Raw genomic sequence first — 17,282 nt, forward strand, 5'->3', positions numbered from 1 at the left:
AAAATCGCTAAACATACCAAAAAAGACATTTGCTTCAAGTAATAGAGCTTAAAAACTAAGTTATAGTGTTGCCTTACTAATCTCAGCCTGGACCCTACATATGAGGTGACAAAAATCATTCCCAGTCTGTGCATGTCTACAGAACGCACAGTGCCTAAAATCAAATGCAGCCAGAGGAAGCTTCCTCTTATGGATGCCTGGGTGCTGGCATCGACAGAAAGAAGAATTAATAGGGTCCTTCCTCTGTCCTCCAGTCACTCCCTCACTCACTGAAGAGGCCCTTGGCCCTCCCACGTGCTTCCTGCGGGCGAAGCACCTGCGTTAGTCCTGACGTCACGAGGGCTTGGCACGTGCAGCCCCAGCCCCGCCCCCGAGCTGACCTCATGGCTCCGCCCCTCCCCGTGACGCCACAAGCCTCGGCCGCGTTCCCAAGCCTACCTGACTCCTTCTGACAGACGCGCGAAGACGAGCTGCAGAGGTGGCCGTCCCGGCTGCTGCGACTGCTGCAGAAACGGTGAGTTGCCTCGGAAACAGTGGTCACCTCCGCCATTCGAGTCGTTTTCCTGGATACCCCCGGGAGCAAGGCTGTACACTCGCGCCCCTCGGGGAGAAGGGATGACCTCGGACCGCAGAACTCCCTCCCCGCTCGCGGCCCTCGCGCGCTGCATGTTGGGCACTGTAGTCCTCATAGTCCGCAGATTGCGTCTCCGGCGCACGAACGGACTACATTTCCCAGTGGCCTTTGGGCTGGGGGGGCGGTGTGCGCGTAAGCCCCTAGGGGCGGAGGGTCTGGTCATCGGAGTACCTGGTCCCCGGCTGGTCTCGGCGTTAGCTCGGCCTCAGGCGCCCTGCCTCTGGAGGTAAAGGGATCCCGGGGGCGGCGCAGCGGGTCCGTCGCGTGCTCTCTGGACGCTGATGCGGTCCAGAGCGGCCTTCGTGGTTTTGACGTTGAACAGTTGCTGGGTTGGCCGGCCACCCGTGGGGCTGCAGTAACTGCTTAGCCAGGCTCGGTGCCTCAGGGGCTGCCGGCCTGCTCCTCGGGATCCCGGTAATAACAGCTCCCACATCTTCTGTGGGGAAGGTTGGGAAAATACTATGTCCAGTTTTACGCGGAGCTGTTTTCTGAAGGAAAGGGGATTGGAAGGTGGGTCCCAGCGACAAAGAAGCCCGTGCTAAGCTCCATGGTGACCTTGGCAGGCCCGAGAGGCCCCTGCGCAGCACTCCCTCCCCCGCCAGTCCTAGCTCGCCACATCAGTAAATCCGTGCGCCAGCTCTTGGACGCACGCGCCAGGGCCAGGTGGGGAGGCAGTGACCTGGCCTGGCTTAGGGCCCATTCTCCTGCCATCCAGGACCTTCGTGTAGTTGAACTCACGGTGTCATGTGAGCCCAGTTTTGGGTACTTGACTTGTTTATAGGGGTGTGTTTCTGTTTTCCTTTAAATGTTCCCAAAAGGCCTCTCAACAGGTGTCAGGTAAGGAGCAGGGATCAGTAAGTTTCTCCAAGTGTGGGCCTAAGATCCTCTGCATCAGAATCACCGGGGCCCTTGTTAAAAGAGCCAATTCGTGGGGCCTACTCCTAGGGATCTCAATTCAGCAGTTATGGGATGTTAGAGAGTCCAGGACTCTCTGTTTAATAAGTTCCCCAGATAACACTCAAACACACTTGGGGTTGAGAACCTCAGGCCTAGTGTGAGGAGAATGGAGAACCTCGGGCATAGCATTTATACCAATTTTGCATGTATTCTGGGGCCTGCTGCTTGGCAAGGCAGTGCCTAGGCAATGTGTATTGGCACATTGTTTCTTCCCTGAGAACTGATCTAAGGATTGGGAAAGGCATGCCAGCTCTGCCTTGCCCTCTGCCCCAATATTTAATTATGAAAAATTTCAGTCACACAGAAAAGTTGAAGAAATTTTGCAGTGAATACCCATAGAATACCACCTAGAGTGTACATTTTACTATATTTTATCGTAAATCTACCCAGTAGTCTATCTTATTTTTTGTTTATGTGTGTCAAAGTCAGTTGCAAATATCAGTCTAGTTTCTTCCCAAGTAGTTAATCATGCATATAATTAAATATAGCCTTAGAATTCTTCTTGCTTATTATTTAAGTAACATAAGCTCTGGGTATTTGAAAGCCTACCTGTCCCCCATCCCTGAAGAGCTGCAGATTTTTCTGTAGGATGGGTCTGCCGAACCAGGAAAGAGCTTTACGTGGGCTCTTAACAAAGATTTGAAAACAGCAGGCCATGGTTCTAGAATCACCCGAAGAGCAGAAAAATGGAATGTGTGGCATAGAATAATACTTCAAGGACGAAATTGTTTTGAAGGAGAGCTCATGGAGTGTGCCCTGATGGCCAGGTTGTCCCATCAGATCACATTGGCAGTAATTGATTTACCATCAGCTTGCCCACTTCGAAGCTGCTGGTTTGGTAAGTTTTCTAAAGCTCTAGGGGAACAGGGCTGCATAGCCCAGTTGAAAGCTTTGAGTTCTTTGGGCCCAGGTATTTTGTTCCATAGCCACAGACACCAACCTCTAATTTTCTTCAGTTGTCTGAGAGGGAGAGAAGAGACAGTCCTGTGAAAATTCATCTCTACTTTCAGAAACATTTTTACACATAGAGCACACAGGGACATCTGGCAGTTAAAGTTATGGCATCTTATATTGACGTTTCTGTCCTTACATGGAGGAAGGCAGTTGTGCTGGTGAGAAGGCACCATGCAGTGAGAGCTCTCGCAGAAAATGTTGGTCCTTAGGCAATGGCGGCGTGAGGTTTATTGTGCCTCCACGAGGGGACTTGGAAATAGAGTGCACAGAATGGAAATATGCCGATTTCCAGGACCCCACAAAGGGCTTCTGTTTCCTCATCTCTGCAGTCAGAATTCTACCAGATTCTCCCTGAGAAGTAGTAGAGGCCACATTGCAATTTAGTGCTGTAGAGGAGAGGGGTCACTGGGCTGGGGCCTGGGGCAAAGCCTCTCTTCCTGAGAGAGCCACCCACCCAGGGATACGCAGGTCTGGTCACCCCCGAGCCAGCAGACCCACCACCTCTTCTGCTCTGTGAGTCAGCAGGCTCTGGTGATAATGGTGGGGTCCTGGAACCAGAACTGCCGAGACTTGGCAGACCATACTGGAGGCCTTCTGTTCCTTCCAAGCTGTGCGACAGACATTTGCCCTCCCAGAGGCTCATTTGCTATGTCTGTGATAGGTGAAAAGCAACACCCAGGCCAAATGAAGACTGTATCCCCTCTAAGTGCTGAAAAGATTAGGGTCCCCTAATGTTAGATAAAGTACAAAACCATGCAATGCAGGATAAAGAAGTCCAATGACATTCTGATTCTTTCCATGAAAGCAGTTATGATGTTGTCATAGACAAGGGAAGCGGCTACTGAAGTAACACCTTTTAACTTACTTGTGTCTTTCCACAATGCCAGGTTTATTGAGTGGAACTTCAGATAACCCAATCAGGTACCCATGCAGATTAACGCATGACACACAGAGGGGAAGTACAGAGTCTTATATGACAGAGCAAAGAGATGAAAGTCCTTAGCATCTCCAAAGCGAGCTTTGTTGACTGGTGGCGTGGAGCACAACTGTCCATGATGCTCTTGGATTAGGCTTGAGCGTCATCTATCTGAGGTGTTCAGCTTACAAGGGTGGGATGCTTATGCTTATCGGCCTTTGCAGCTGGGGGCTTATCTGGGGCAGTCGTGGCTAGTGTTTCTGTAGTTTTGAGTGTTCCAGTTACACCCTAAGGGCTTTCTCATTATGTGATAGTTGACATTCCTGCCATGGCTCCCATGGAATTCATTTTGTAAAGTCCAAAAAGTCCTTATGCTCTATACAGATGTTTTTGTAATGTTGGATAATTTTTTCAGAAGACATTTCTTGTCACCTTTTTCAGTGCTCCTGTAGGTGCTGTGAGTCCCTACATGGTCTGTCTACTGGGTGATCCAGCACCATTTATTTTTACCAGAAGGAGGTGTCATGAGGGTCCAGTAAAAACCAAATGTGCTAGATACATATTGTGTTCGATAAGTATCGATTCAGTCTGAACTTAGGGGGACCCAGGTGCTGTAGGGTCCGCACCTCCAGTGTCTGCGTCTTTCTTTCAAGGAAAATGATAGAGAAGCATGGAAGGGTTTCCCTGGTGGGGTGGGGGTGGGGGGGCTCTGAGGAGAGTCCTAACTGCTTATTAATTCAGGAAGTGAAGTGGTTGTCTTAGTTCTAATTAACATAAAGAGCAGTAGCCTTCCAAGTTGGGGAAACAGCAGGGAATGAAATTTCTTATGCAGTGTGTGCCCTTTGTGTGTGCTTTGTACCCACCTGGTAGCACTCTCCCCTGGGTTCTGTCATCACAGCGCCCTGGGAGGTAGCACAGGCATGCAGCAGCCAGAGCTACTAAGTGACTTGCCCAAGGCTGCCAAATAATGGAGAGCAGGGCTCCAGGCCCAGCTCTCCTGAAACAGCAGGAGCTGAGGGAAATGTGGGCTCTCCCAGCCCTGTTGTGAAAACTCTATGGAGTTATCGTGACTCAAGAAAGGAGTTGGAAAAGTACTGTCTGGATTTTTGGCCATGAACACAGGCACTTTCATCAAGAAGCATGGACTATATTTCAGCTGAGGCTGTGTTCTGGCCCAATGGCTGTGTGGGGTGGGCATTCAGGTTAGGAATAGCATAGGAAGCCTAGTTAATTTAACCTCAAGCCTCATGGACTCTCTTTTATTCAACAGACCTGTGCCTGGTGCTGAGCAGGGCCCCAGGGATACAAGTAGGAAAGTCCCAGTGTTTTCTAGTGGGTGAGAAGAATGAGGGACAAAACATTCCCTGGCGGGGAATTACAGGAAAGGCTCAGGTTTGCTGGAAAGGAGGTGGGAGAGTGTTTGGAAATGGAGGGAAGGATCTGTGGAGAGGTCCATTGGTGGAGGTATGGCTAGGTTTGGTTTGTCTGGAGAGGGGAGCGTTACAGTCTGGGGTAGCTAAAGTATAGTGTGGTAGATCTGGAACACAGGGCCAAGTTCAAACTTTTCTCCTTATACCTGACCGGTAGATGAGATAGTGGATCTGAGGGCTTTTTGAGCCATAGCATTAATAGTACTTGCTGACAAGGTCAAGATTTAAGGTACAGAGAAAAGTCCGGAAGGCCTCTCAGACATCCATCTTAGTGACTGGGCTACTGATCACTGAAACACGGCCCACAAGATGGAAGAGAGCTCCTGCCTAGAAGTAGCAGCCAGATTGTGTTCCCCATGATGTGCTACCCGGGGCTGTAGAGAGACTGGTCCCAAATACCAACCCTGCCCTCCAGGAGCTGCCGGTCTGCCTGGGGAGGCCGGGCCCTTGACCACAACTGTCTGTCTCCCCTCTGCTCTTAGTGGCTCTGTTGGCCCAGACATGGAACCCCTCCCTGCCTGCCTCCCTGCAGAGCCTAAGTAGGGCCCACCCAGGCCCTGAGACCTCTCTAGTGCCCTACACTCAGACTGGCTTCTCTCACCTGGATTACCTGCCATTGTGGATTCTCACTTGGGTTTTGCTGAGTATCTCTTTTAAATTCTTCTCAAGAGTGAGCTGGCTTCCCAGCTGGATCTTCAGCAACCTGAGAGCCAGGACCACAGATGAGTCATGGAATGTCAGCTGAATTAAAAGGTCAAGAATCTTAAATCTTTTCAAATAGGTAATCACTTGAAAGAAATAACAAATTTGGGTAGTGTTGGCTCTGCTGAATAAAACTGGTTTATCCTAGAACTGGAAGACTTCTGTGCTGCTCCAAGCAAAAGACCTCACATGGTCATGTGACCACCTCAGCATTCAGACACCACCCCCTTCTCATACGCTATGCTGCCTGAGGCTCAGGCCACAGTGTCCATCTCTAATAGACAAGCTCAGGTAACCTGCGTGTTTACTTGCTTTACCTGGGGAGCATGGGGGCCATACCAGGACCCAGTTCCTGTAGCCCCAGTCCAGTGGCCAAAAAGAAGCCATGCCTGCTGCACATGGAGGCTAGGTGCTGTAGAGACCCCACCTCTAGCAGTTGCCTATTGATATCAGAACTTTGGAGGACCCATATTAGTATACCAGGCACAATGCAGGAGGTGACAAGCCATGGGACACCCCAATCTCTCAGGCCCTCATCTCACTCAGAGTAAAGGTGGATGTCCTTCAGTAGCTGAGGACCTGGCCTGTCTTCCTGCACCTCCCACCAAGCCTCCCTACCCTCAGCTCCTCCAACTCTCTGGGCACGCACTCTGCCCAACCCCCAGGCTTTTTGGGCACACTCCAGGCCTCTGCACTTGGACTTTCTTTGCCTGGACCTTTCCACAGCTGTGCATGTGGCTCACTCCCTACCTCTGTCCCATTTTTGCCTGACTCTTCCCTGCTCTGAGAAACACTCTCTGCTTAAAAGAGCAGCTGGCAGCACTCCCTTCCCTACCATTTGTTTCTCCATGGCAAATAGCACTATCTGACAGTACTGTGTATTTGACCTCTTGCTGTGTTTTACAGTCCCCTCTCCCATGTAAGCTCCATTAAAGCAGATATTGGTGAAGTCCCAAGGCGTAGGGACCATGGTCTCTGTGCTCTGTCGCCGCCCTCCAAGTGCGGGGAATAGTTTTGAATGCAAAATTGAAGTCCCAAGTGAACAGTCAGTGATTACGTTCTATAGTCAGCTGGTCTTACCCCGGAGAGTCCTCGAGTGGCTCATGAGCTCAGAGGCACTGACATTTCCCCTGAGGAGACAGCACTTGCACTCCCGTGGGTTCCATTCTCCCAAGCCCTGCCCTCACCCAGAGAAAAGCAGGGAGTGGGGCAGCTCACTTCAGTGTTTCTTTTTGTTCTGGGTATATGAAATCCATATAAACTCACTCAATGGAATTCCACTGTGCGAAGCACTTTGTTGGGAGTGTAAAATCCCGCTCAAGCATATTTTGAAAAACATTTTGGTGAATGTGTGAGAAAAGAGGGCAGAAACAGGTGCAGTGGCAGGGCACTGGGCATGAGTCAGGGCCCTTCCTGCCAGGGAGCAGCTAAAATATTTGAAGGCTAAATGAATGTCAGCTGACACTTTGGACTTCGTGATCTCTAATGACGTTTCCGACCTAAAAGGTAGTTTCCTAATGCATGAATCATAGAGAAATATGCACATGGCCAAAAATACGGCAGCCCCAGATACAACATGAGCTCCTACTTTCCCAAGGAGTAGATCCTGAATAGTTCTTCTGTCTCACTGGCAGGTGTAAACTCTTCAGGTTAGATGTCCATTTAGAGTGATATGAATTTAGTTCATCTTCCATATAGTATTTCATGTAACATAATTTAAAATACTGATTAGATTTGTTCCCCACTCACATTTCCCAGAGCACTTTTATTACCACTGTTCCCTCTCACCTTTGTGGACATTGTGGCCTTGTTAGGGATGCCAGCCAGATATGATTTTCAATGTAGGTCGGCTGGGCGTCCCCAGCTACAGGGATGCATCCACTAGACTTCTACTTTGTTTTTTTCATTGGTCCTGTGATAGAATCTACTTTTGAGCTCTTTAAAAAGATGTTTATAGCAACATCCAACCGTTGCAACTATGGCGTCTCATGCCAGGAATAATTATCTGCTACATGTCTACTGGTTTTTGGCTTTTTTATTCTGACTCATTTCATCCAGGTGACCTCTAGAAGCATGCCACACTGGTGCTAAAGTTACTGCAACTAATGGTCTTCACCCAGCAGTACTTTAAAATAATTGAGAGAATGCTCTGTAATGTGAGGGTTTGGAATGATGCAAAGACACTACCCTCATTGTTTTGAGGGGAAATGTCGGTGGCGGGGGGTGGCTCTGGAATATATACAGGAGCTCTGAGCCTGGGAAGGCAGAAAGGCAAAGCCATTCTCTTGGGAGCATAGAGATTTGCTCTCCGCCATGGACTGGGGGGACTCCGGCAAGGCCCAGCCACAGGCTGAGCTCTTCCCTGGGTCAGCAAGACCCACAGGCATTTGTGTCTGAAATAAAATTTCCGGCTGGGTGGCTGGGACTGTGTGATGGCCACATTGGCTGCACTTAAGGGCCTCATGCTTTTTCCTGCATCAGGATGGTATGTCTTGATCTCAGATAACTGACTAAAATAGTTACCCCAGACTTGTTTTGTGTCAGTTCCACAAAGGCAGAGGTAAGGATTTTTTCCTTTCCAGGCTCCATTTTGAATTCCTAAGTAAGTGATGGTTCCTTAGACTCGCTGTATTTCTAAAATTAGTTGGCCTTTTATTTACGAAGTCCCGCCTTTTATTTACGAAGTCCCGCCTATCCAACAGGTGCAGATGACTTGTTTATTCACCACTGAGTGCAGCCATATGTGTTTTTCCACTTGTTGCTCTTCATTCCTTCCTATCTGTACTTCCTCCTTCTGTGCCAACCAGTAGAATGTGCAGAACCAAGCTTCTGAGCCCAGTGCTGCCTGGAAGGCAGCCCCAAGGTCTGGAGGAGATCTCTCGGTGACAGGTCAAAGGCCCGGGCTGTATTCCAGGTGCTGGCTCCAGCTAGTGGCCTCGGGCAAGCCCTGTAACCTCATCAGTCTCAGTTTTAGCATGTGTCTCTTGGGGTTTTCTTATCTGCCAGGTGTGACCTCCTGCTGGCTCTCCAGACAGGGTCTCCAAGGCTAGAACTACCTTGGATGACTTTAATGTTCCATCTTGACAGGTCTAGTCCCTCGGTTTTATTGGAACACTGAGAGGTGACCTGGTATAAAGAACTGACTCATGCAACCAAACTCATTGTCAGCTTATGAAAAGAAAACTAGCAAACAGCCCAGTGCTCCTTGGAGCATTTCTTGTCCTATGGGCAAAACTAGATAATAGAGGCATCTTTCTGCACTAGGGAGGAATATACATGAACTTAGCACAATTATGAGAATTTTGAGGAAGAAACCAGTCTAAGGAGCTGCCCACCCTAGAAAAACCAGAAACTACACATAAATGTTTCTATATGTGTGTTTATATATAAAAATCCCACTATCCAGAGAAAACCACCCTTAACATTAGGTGTGTAATATGCAGTTGACCCTTGGACAATGTGGGGGGTAGGGGTACCAACCTCCTGCACAGTCAGAAATCCACATGTAACTTTTGACTCCCCTAAAATTTAGCTACTAATAGCCTTACCAATACCATAGTCGATTAACACATTTTGTATGTTTTATATATTATATGCTGTGTTCTTACAATAAAATAATCTAGGAAATGTTAAGAAAATCATAAAAGAAAACAATTTACAGTACTTATTGAAAAATGTATAAGTGGACCCTCGCAGTTCAAACCCAGAGTTCAACTGTATATGTAAATAAACACCTTTTAAGTAGAATCTTACTATGCATACTGCTTTTACATTCTTTCTTCGCTTAGTGCCATATCAAGACCATTTTTCTACGTCAATTAAAATAAATCTATATTATTTTGGCAGCAAAAACCAAATACGATTACATTGTATAGGTAAACCAGGTGGATATCCAGTCCCTTTGGTTGAACATTAAGACATTGATTCATAAAAACATTTTTGCATGTGAATTCTTTGCTCATGTGTTCATTTATCTCTAGGACAAATGCCTCAAAATGGAATTGCATCAAAAAGAATGTACAGGTAACAACTGTCCTCTAGATAAGTCATACTACTAACCTGCTCTGCTGCGGCTCATGTGCTGTTGACACTGTCACGGGGAGTCAGAGTGATTTACCAAGGCTTTGACAAGAACACAGCGTGATGTAAATTGTACAGTTATTGTCATGATCATCACATCATCATCTTACTACTTTTTAGTTTAGAACCATTCTTTGAGTCCTATCTTCCTTTTGATTTTCTTTCTGATTAAGAGCAACCAATGTATTTTTTTCTTCTTCCGTGTATTTCTTTTTTTATGCTCTGCTGTGTCTCTATAAATACAAGTAACACGAACAGTTATTTATGTTTATTGAACACTATGTGACAGGCTACGAGCTACATGCTCTTCATACACAACCTCATTTATGCCTCATCGCAACTCTGTGGGTCAGGAGCTGCTGCTGCTGCTGTTTCACAGATGAGAAAACAGACGCTGGAAAGTTAGGTGGCCAGATGGCTGGCATGGGACTGAATGCCTGGGCACAAGGGAGGATTCTGCCCTTCCAGCTTAGCTGTGACATCAGAGTTAAGCCTCCCCATGGTAGGGCACAGATGATGGCATTTGGGGCCATTGGCTTAGGCTGATGTATTAGATCCATTGAGCTGTGATACTGATCAGGGAGGAACAGAAAGGCTGGGTGGGAGGAGGGCAAACAGATGTGAAAACCAGATCTGTTTTCTGGTCCTCTCCCTGTCTTGTTTTGAAGTATTTAGAATTCCCAAGGCATCAGTTACACCCTTGTTCAAGTGTAAAAATAAATGGTTCACTGCCACTGGTGATGCTGAGGGAGGGATTGTCTCTCTCATCCTGCCTCCATCAGCAAGGACAATGGAAAATGGGCCACTAGTGCTACAGTGCTAGAACTTGGCAGCCTGAGGGCCTGTGCAGCGAGTCACTGGCCTCTGCCTGTGCAGAGGCGGGTGAGCTTGAGAAAGCCAAGTTATTGGGAGGTCTATAATGGGAGTTTTTCAGTTGTGGACCAGTTGTTGCTATACCACTGTCCCCCGTCCCCTCCTTTGCCTGCTGGTCTCATTAACTCCACCTCCTCTTCATGGCTTGCTTGGAGAGACCTTCCCTACTCCCAGAATGGTTCCGATCTTTCTGTACTTTAACAGTCCTCTAGACTTTTCTGTATCCCATCAGTCACACTTTGTAATCAGGTTTGGGGTTTTTTGATGTGATTATTAACACCTGTCTCTTTCACTTGATTGTAAGCTTCTGGAAGGCAGGGACCATTCCTCTCACTCCCTGCCTCTTCCGCAGTCTGTATCCTGCACAAAGTCAGTGTTACACAACTATCAACATGAACAGACTGTTGGTTATAACTAGAGGAAGCTCTGTTCTCCCTCTGAGGGCCTCTGTTAAGTGGCCTTCACACAAACTGTACTTAAGCCCGGCCCAGGGGACTCAGGGGAACAGGACAGTATGTGGCATTGCCCAGGGAGTCAGCAGCCATTCCTGGCAAATTAGTACCCCAGTTGTAAGGACACTTCACACTGCATGGTCCTTTGTGGCTTATCCATATTCATGTCTCAATTCTCATACAGCCTCCAAGGTGGGCAGGCGGGGTGTGGACAGTGAAGTCATGTGTGGGCCAGGCTTCCTGGAAGGGATCTGTCCCACTCAGGCCTGCACACTCAGCATGGGCTGAGTGTGCTCTCCTTATCCTGTCCTCTGTGTGGCTCTAGAGACCCAGGGGACCCAGCAAGGTGTTTGGTTTCCCTCTGGGCCTCTGCTCCTCTTGGAGCAGTGGGTGCCTCCTTTGTTCAGCAGATGGGAGCTGTCTTTCAGTTTCCCCAGCAAAGCCCAAAGGCCTGCTCCTGGCCAGAAGCCTGGAGCCTGATTCCTGGGGACAGAGGAGCTCTTCTGAAGCCAGCTGGCATCCTTGTGCCATGGCTGCAGGGAAGGGTAAGCCCTTCTGGGTAAGTCGGCCCTGGGAAACGCAGCCCTGCAGAAGGCTGCTGTCAGTGTCTCAGGTAGATGCCCGGGGTTTGTGGGCAGAGTGCCCTTCTCGAAACATTACTGACCTTGGAGCTCCAAGACAGCCGTCGCCTGAAAGGAGCAATGGCCCTGTACGGTTGCTGGTGTCTTCCTTTCCAAGAGTTGTCTCGGGAGCCTCACAGAACACGTGGCCTCCACTTGGCTGAACTCTGCTGGGCTAGCCACGCAGGCTGGGTTTGATTACAAGTCCCCCGGGATCCTATGGGACATGCACACAAAGATCCCTTCTGTTGTGGGAGCAGTAGCTGCCCTGGCAAAGGCACTAGTGCCTGTCATTTTCCTTCCTGTTGGAAGTTGTTCACCATAAACGATGACCATACGTGCTGTTATTCGGTGTTCTTGTGTGCTAGGCCCTGAGCTGATGCTCTGGGCATTCTGCATACACTGCTTATTGTAAACCTTGCTGCAACCCTGAGAGGTAGGCATGATCACCCCATTTACAGATGAGGACACTAAGGCTCAGTGAGGTCACACAAAGTGGTGGAGCTGGGTCTGAACTAGCCTGATGCTTCCTTTAAAGCCCTGTGCATTACAGCAAGCATCCCTGGGTGCTTGGTGTGGCAGTGGCGATCTCAGGGACTCACCAGGACAGTCCACTCTCAGTCTCAGGGCTCTCGGTCCCTCTGCCTGCAGGTACCCCATTATGGTCTAGGCGGGTTCCTTTAGCACACGGGTTCTTGAAAGGTGAAGTGCAGTTTCCTGGAGGCTTCCTGAGACTTTCCAGGCACTGAAGGTCTCAGAACTATTTTTATAACAACACAAAGACATTCCATTTCCATTTTCCCTTGTGTTGGCCTCCACATTGGTGTCAGAGCCGCTGGGAGTGAAACTACTGTGGGCTGAGCTCACTCAAGGCAGTGGCACCAAGCTGTGCTAGTCATTGTAATTGTGTTCACCACACACACATGCCAGTTTCATTTAAAAAAAACAGTAAAAATTAACTTTATTAAATCTTGACCGTTGAGTACTTATCTTTTTAATATTCCATATAATGAAATGTGAGGCACACAGAAAGGACACGCAAGTGAAGTGTGATGGCAGCCTTAAGGGAGAGCACATGTATCAGTTGTTTGAGTTGTGAGCTGAACCAGCTTTTTTGTGGCGCTCCATATTAAAGGAACAACTGGCACACATATCCTGGTTATTCAGACTCAGGGATTTAGCAGACATTTTCTTGAAAAAGAACAAAGTAAGCCTGCTACTTCAAGGAAAACAACCAGCCTTTTTGTTTTTGTATGTGTTGCTAATGATAGATTTGTTCTATTGGTTGCCAATGATAAAATTTGAGCTTTCAGATGAAAAGTAGAATTTTGGAAATCTGGTATCTGCCACTGTGAGCCTGACAGCTTCCAGATAAAGATTTTTCTGATGAGGTTGGTGGTGATACTAATAATGTGAGTTTTTTAAGGGGGGCTGTTACATAATGAGGTGTCAGCATTGCTAGATCTACATAATTGGGGCTCGTAATTGGGAACTAGTATTTTCCAAAGACCCGTACATGCTGGTACAAACTCATGCATGTGTAAAAGTTTCATTATAATGCAAGGAAAACCAATAAATTTTAATGTAATAGAGTCAGAAGAATTCATCATTAAGGATTCAGGGTCCACATTGCAACTAACTTTTAAGAAACTACCAGTTGTCAAATTTGGGTACAGTATCAAAGAATATCCACAATTATCTGAAAAGACAATTCACATGCTCCTCCTTTTTTTACCTACTTATTTGTGGGAGGCTGGATTTTCCTTACCTACTTCAACCAAAACTACATATCACAACAGATTGACTAGAGAAGCAGATATGAGTCCAGCTGTCTTCTCTTAAGCCAGACCTTAAAAAGGTTTGCAAAAATGTAAACCAAGGCCAGCCTTCTCATTAAATGTTTCAGAAAGTAGTTATTTAAAAAAGTTATTTATATTAACATATAATGAATTTATTATTGTTATGTTTAATGAATTTAATACTTTTAAATTCTTCATTTTTGATTTCTGATATGGTAAATGCTGATAGATATAGCCCACAGAACAAATTCTTTTTGGATTCCTCAATCATTGAGTGTGAAGGGGGTCCTGAGACCAAAAGGTTTGAAAACTGCTGCTCTAGCAGACCCTGAGGGAAGCTGATGTCAGAAAGTCCTTCTTCTCAGCACCAGTCCTCAGTCCTCCAGAAGCACCACTCATGTACAGTTGGGTCTCAGCTTCAAACTGCCCCTCCCTACCCTCTAGACTGGGCCTTCCTCCAGAAGCGGGTGTTGGTGTCTTTCCATGACAGGTCCTGTCTGGAGTGAAATAGACCACAGGAGGGCAGAGTTGGCACCCCCATGGCAGTGTGCAGGACAGTTTAGACTGCAGAATTGAGTCTGCAGCCGTGGCTGTGGCCAGTGAGGAGCATATCCCGCTGGCGTGGGCCCAGGCCCTCCCAGCTCCCATGGGGAGCCTGCCTAGGCTGCCTTAAGCTGCCAATTGGCCTGGCTTTGGCCCTGGATCAACAGCAGCACTCTCTACAGTGAGTGATGAATAATTGGGAGCAGAGCAAAACTCCAGAGGCGTTAACCAGGGCCCAGAGGTCTGTGCTTTGAACTCTCCTCTGGGAAATGGGGAGACCCAGAGGAGAGCAGCTGAAATCAGGCACCGGGAGGTAGAGACCCTGTCCCCCCTCCCTCTGTCCGTCACCAGGAATCAAAACTGCCCATCATCGACCTGTCCTAAAATTGTGTTCGAGAGGCAAGTGGGGTCTTGGGTTTTTGCTGGCCATCCTGGCTCCACATTGGAAGACTGCGTCCTTTCCTTGGAACTGTCACATTCCTCAGTGGCTGCTTAGTGTGTTGGATAGAGACAGGGCCTGGGATCAGTGGAATTGGAGTTGGGGTAGAGGGTGGGTAATGAGGCAGTTTTGCCTGGTTTCACGTCCCCATACCTTAAAACCCACAGCAGGCATCTCAGAATGTCATTTTCATCCTCAAAGCTGAGAAAACCCTCACCAGGCCCCTCTCTGCTCATCTGGAGAAGACACAGGAGCTGTTCTGTGTATGTGAGGCCTGATTAGTCTCTGTGATGTGGCTGTCGGCAGAGCTGTGTGAGAGGGAGAAGGGAGGGGCTAAAGTTGGGCTTCCAACATTGGAGTGCAGAGCAGAAGTTTTCACTCTGGAACGGACCAGCACTGAGCACCAAGCAGGCCCAGACTCCTTAGTGGTTGCTGATCCAACCCAAACAGCAGGTGGCACTCGGGGTACCACTGGGCTATGGGGGGAAGCTGGGGAGTAGTTTTGCAGACAGTGCTTGGCTCTGTGCCTGGGAGAACTTTGTCTTGCCCACCGGGAGTCCCCAGTGCCTGTGCCCTTGGGATGGTGAGATGAGACTGCAGTGGGGAGCAGGCAGGTGGTAGGTCCAGAGACACACGTGGAGACAGGCTTCATTTCATTTTAGGGTGACTGGAATAAGTCCCTCCTACATAAAAGCACAGTGGATGCTAAGCTGTGTTGGTTGTGGGTGCAGGGGCCAAATTAGGCCTCATGTTGCCCCATTCTATCCCCCCATGGACCAAGGGGCATGTGTAGGGTCCCAAAGACCACTTACGGCTTTCCTCTTCTGTACACACCACCCCACTGTCCTTTGGGGCTCCTCTGAGTCAGTTTCCAGCTCTTCACCCTGTGACCCTCTCCATCCTAAGGTTTATCTTGATGCCCTCAAGGACCCAGGCCTGTGATGTGAATTACAGTGAACAACATTGAGAGGTGGAGGCTCACGGTGTGTACCTGAGTCCCTCACGGCGCCTTCTCAGGTGTCTTGAGCCTTCTGACACATCAGCTGCTCGCCCCACGCTGCCTCCCTGCCCTGGCAAAGGTAAGGACTGTTCCTTCCAGGCCGGGCCTCAACCTGAAAATGCAATCAAGAGATGTCGATCTTTGTCAGATCCTCGAGGTCCTTGTGACAGGGTGCCACCCAGTAACCCAGCCTCTGCCCTGCACACATTTCCAGAGTGACTCTGTCTCCGAAGGGCCAGTGGCTTCTAAAGTAGGAGCTGTTGGGGCTGGGGCAGTGGCACACAGCTTTTATCCAGTGCTGAGTGGGAAATTCCCCAGCACCCGTAAAACTGCCTGAAAACAGGTGAACAAGAATTGAAAGCTCAGAGGAATTCCTTGAGAACACCTAAAACTGACTGCAAGGTTGTGTGACCCTGGGCATGTAACAGCTGGGTCGGCTTTCTCTAAAATGGAGGTGTCAACCAGACTGCCCGTAGGCTAGTCTGAGGACTGAGTTTGTACTTGTTTGACCCATAGCAGTCACCCAGGGAATGTTACCAGGTTCTGACAGAGGTGACAGATTACCACTCTCCTTTCTCAGTAATGTCTTGGACTTCTGCAATCCCGCAAGACTTGGAAGAGAAGTGTGTTCCTGAAATATACTGCCTTCTCCACCTGTATCGGGTGTGACTGCTGCTGCACCTCACTGGGCCTCAGACAAGTGTGCCAGTGCTCTTACACAAGGACTTCATTTAAGGCTTCCTTCTCATTCATTCCACGTGCTTCAGCTCACTGAGAACACCTCCGCCCCTCCGTTCATGGATGAGTTAGGACAAGCTAGGGGCTCATGAAACCTGCAGCGGGGTGGAGTCTGAGCCCCAGAGTCCTGGGGCCCAGTCTTTGTGCCCTCACACCTGTGTGCCACTGGGGGTCAGCACAGCATTGGCTGGTCTGCTGCTGAGTGGTCAGCTGGATCTCTAACTGTGGTCTGAGAGAATTTATTGTATTTTATTATTATTTTGACTGGATAATAAATGCACAAAATCCAGAGGGTGTTAAGGAGTCTACTGTATAAAGTGCTCTGGACCCCAGAGGAGCTCCTGTTCTGTTTAATGGTAAACTTGTGAAGATTTTCAAACAGTCCTCTATTTCTTCACAATTCATTGCTACAAGATCCAAACAGGAGGCTGAGAGGCCTGTCTTGGATTTCCAGGGCTGCAAGTTGACTTTATTGAGCTCCCCAGGACCCCAGGCCTCACTATCCTCTGCTGGGAACTGCAAACCCACCAGTCTTGCAGCCCCTTCCTTAGCCTCTCATAACCCATGCACCAGCACCTGCCCAATAGTGAAGTTGCTGGGGCTGAAATCTCGATGCTACAGTTGTATTTGTAGCTTAATTTATATGTGTGTGTTTTTATTGGGAAGCTGTTTGGCTTTTGGACACGTGACTTTTGAAAAAGATTGTACTCTTGCAGTTTTTTTTCCCCTTGATGATGGAAGTTTGTGGGAATGCATGTTTGGTTTTATATTCAGAGGCACTGGAGGAACTGGGCTTTGAATTCTGGAAATCTTGATGAGCTATTTTTTGGAAACGTCTTTCTTTCATACTGAAGGCCCCCCTGCCCTCCCCACCTTATACACACACACAGTTCAGGAAGATGGCCGGAGGATGGGTGTGAATGTGGAGGGAAGGGGAGGAGAGGGAGAGGAGCAGCAGGGCCCTGCTGCCCAAGGGATTGGGCAGAAGGGGCTCTGGTGCATGTGGTCAGCACCTGGGGTAGAAGCGTCCCTGTGTGCATTCCAGGCGTCCCTGTGTGGCCTGCGGTAGGTATGTGAGGATGGCTCAGGGTTGGCTGGTCACCAAGGGAGACCTGTGCCCCGTGTGCAGGGCTTGTACCATCATT

The 17,282-nt window shown here is 48.6% G+C and overlaps 2 protein-coding genes across 2 annotated transcripts in view; one reads left to right on the forward strand and one right to left on the reverse strand.

The window, feature by feature from the left end:
* Positions 1 to 565, reverse strand: part of CUNH16orf96 (chromosome unknown C16orf96 homolog) — a 47,465-nt gene extending 46,900 nt beyond the window's left edge. The window contains exon 1 of the mRNA XM_011376620.2: positions 439 to 565. The gene's annotated coding sequence lies outside the window, so the exon portion shown is untranslated. The remainder of the gene's footprint in view (positions 1 to 438) is intronic.
* LOC105303152 (cell death-inducing p53-target protein 1-like) overlaps positions 395 to 17,282 on the forward strand; it is a 24,711-nt gene continuing 7,823 nt past the window's right edge. Inside the window, exon 1 of the mRNA XM_023521214.1 lies at positions 395 to 514. The gene's annotated coding sequence lies outside the window, so the exon portion shown is untranslated. The remainder of the gene's footprint in view (positions 515 to 17,282) is intronic.

The sequence above is a fragment of the Pteropus vampyrus genome, unplaced genomic scaffold, assembly GCF_000151845.1.
Source record: "Pteropus vampyrus isolate Shadow unplaced genomic scaffold, Pvam_2.0 Scaffold300, whole genome shotgun sequence".
NCBI lineage: Eukaryota > Metazoa > Chordata > Mammalia > Chiroptera > Pteropodidae > Pteropus > Pteropus vampyrus.